Source organism: Schistocerca americana, chromosome 7 (assembly GCF_021461395.2).
Source record: "Schistocerca americana isolate TAMUIC-IGC-003095 chromosome 7, iqSchAmer2.1, whole genome shotgun sequence".
Lineage (NCBI taxonomy): Eukaryota > Metazoa > Arthropoda > Insecta > Orthoptera > Acrididae > Schistocerca > Schistocerca americana.
Genome location: NC_060125.1, coordinates 50,705,160 through 50,707,972, shown reverse-complemented (window position 1 = coordinate 50,707,972; position 2,813 = coordinate 50,705,160). Strand labels below are relative to the sequence as shown.

The following is a 2,813-nucleotide window of genomic DNA, read 5'->3' as shown; positions in this document are numbered from 1 at the left end:
CATCCAGTCAAGTGAGCATTGTCGAATGTAGAAGCCAGAAACTAAACTAAGGCCCTCCAGAACAGCCTATGAAGGCCCAACGGTACCGACTGGCCACCGTGTCATCCTCAGCCCACAGGCGTCACTGGATGCGGATGTGGAGGGGCATGTGATCAGCATACCGCTCTCCCAGCCGTATGTCAGTTTCAGAGGCCGGAGCCGCTACTTCTCTGTCAAGTAGCTCCTCAGTTTGCGTCACAAACGCTGAGTACACCCGGCTTGCCAACAGCGCTCGGCAGATCGGATGGTCACCCATCCAAATGCTAGCCCAGCCCGACAGAGCTTAACGTCGGTGATCTGACGGGAACCGGTGTTACCACTGCGACAAGACCGTTGGCATGTAAAAACCAGACGCGATTTTATTTGTCATTTATCACAGTTTGCGTGTTCCAACTTACTTGCAACCCTATCCAAGGAGACAATTTTATTCGTGATGTTAGTGTTCAGCGCATCTTAAACTGTATTCCCTGCCTACTTTCGTTTCTGCAAACAATCCACTGTTGGGCAGTGTAATTTGCAGCTTCCATTTTCATAAAGAAATAGTGTGATTTTCGCCGCAGATACTGCCAAAAACTGCCTCTGGAGAGCGCCGCAGTTGCGAATCAAAATGAGGAACACTTTATGTTCCGCCAGATGTAGTTTGCCGTGTCAGAGCGTGCAGACAAAACGTTTGGCCTGCTCCCGGATGAGAAACACATCCCTTCTGAGGACTTATGCCTCCCGTGACGCAGCCTGGGACGCTGAGACGTCTCCGGCCTATGCACACCATTACGCTATTACGCATGTGCATCGCCGTATCACTTTTCCAAGTTTATTAATTTCGTACCTGCGAGTAACTGTAGGACCCGGCTTCAATATACACCACCAAATTGTAACGTGTCAACCACGAGTAAGTACATCAGATTGGAGAGGTTCAGTTCTGTCGACGTCGAGCTCATTGCCGACCCGTATAAACACCGTATATTGCGTATTTCTGCCACGGGAGTGATTAAGATATTTGCAAAAGAAAGCATATAGGCATAAAAATCCGTCTGATCTATCACAGGTAATTTTTTTTTTCGTCACGTTGGAATAGCCTCATGTGTTTATTCCACACTGAAGTATCCTCATACTGACGATTGATTGAATACACTTTTAAAAGAATAACTTTACTAACAAAATGAAACCCAATTACAATGTCCTTGCATGAATATCCAAAAAACAACATCCAACAGAGATGTCTCTCCCGCGACATTGCCAGAGATTTTCTTGCACGACGATAGGCAGAGGCATGATATGCAGCATCGTGAAGACCTGGGACGTTACCGGGCTTGTACAGCCGGCGTATGACGGCTGAGATGCTGCTGGTGGAGACCGGGACGAATTGGGCCGGGACTGCCGGCGTGGAGCGCTGGGATGAAAAACTACTGGTACTGCCAACTGGTAGCGCTGGAAATGCTGATGCAGCTAGACGGAACTTGTGGTACTATGTGTGTGGATGTGACGAAGTGCTACCAGCTTACCAACTTAGTGGCTAGATTTGCTTCGTAGATGGTCTTCTTTATTGCAGTCTTGATAGGGGCAGTTTACTTTCTGTCCTTTCGCCCTTATTGCGTGCAGGTGAAAGTTGAGGTGTATGGTCACTTCGATAATCGCGCAAGAGACCCGGAAGTGTTTGTAATCGAACACCGGTGTTCCTTCCGCGCTTGAGCATCTCATCGACTCCGGTATCAGAACGGATCCGGCATGATGTGCTAAACCCTGTCTGCACCAACCATCATACTGACCTGAGTCACTGTTATGGGTGTTTGGCGTTGCTTTTCGCGTCCATCCAAAATGGATTTCCGAATACACACTGACTGCTTCTTTGTTCGAATTGTGCCGTCCTCCACTTAAACCGGAACCCGTCGGTAAAGGCTGAACCGATGGTGACCTATATAACTGTATAGGCTCCTATACATCTTCTCTCGAAGTGCCTGTTTTGAACGCTTGCTCAAGGTGAGAGACTCGCTCATCTACTTTTGTGACGTTATTAGAGATGCGCTCGACCACGACCTCACCATCGCTTAGTCGACTGGTGACTGACTTTGGGTTCTGCTTCGCTGTTTGATGCGCGATGGTATCTCCCCAGCTACAGTAAGCGCTATCTTCTTCGCTTGTGCTGCTTCTATTTTAGCTATACGCGCGTATCTTTTTGCGCTAATTGCAGTTTGTTTGCTTCTGCACACGTTTCTGCTATTTTCAACATATCTTCGCCGAGTTCACTAATTTCGCTGGAAATTCGCTTCCTAGGTTCTTGAAAATTTACATCTTGTGGCTCTTCTGTTTCCTCCCTCCTGTTCTCTGCCTCTTTCCTCTTTTTCTCAGCGTTGAGAATTCCCTCACGAAATTCTTCGGACTCCACTTCTCTAGCCGGCCGCAGTGGCCGTGCGGTTCCAGACGCTGCGGTAGCAGGTTCGAATACTGCCTCGGGCATGGATGTGTGTGATGTCCTTAGGTTAGTTATGTTTAACTAGTTCTAAGTTCTAGGGGACTAATGACCTCAGAAGTTGAGTCACATAGTGCTCAGAGCCTTTTGAACCATTTGAACCTCTTCTGTATTCCTACCTGCTTCCTCCCGTCTTTTATACATTTCCTCTCGTCATCTTTCCATCTCACTAAGAAGAGCCAAAATAGTATCCCACAGTAGTTCATATGCCATACTGGTAACGGGTTGTACACGTGGTGTAGGGGTAGCGTCTTTGATTCATAATCAAAACGTCTTCGGTCCCGGGTTCGATCCCCGCCACAGCCTA

General features: G+C 47.9%; 1 pseudogene; it reads right to left on the bottom strand.

Moving 5' to 3' along the window:
• Positions 1-259: 259 nt before the first annotated feature.
• On the bottom strand, positions 260-377 carry LOC124623304 (annotated as a pseudogene).
• Positions 378-2,813: the final 2,436 nt, after the last annotated feature.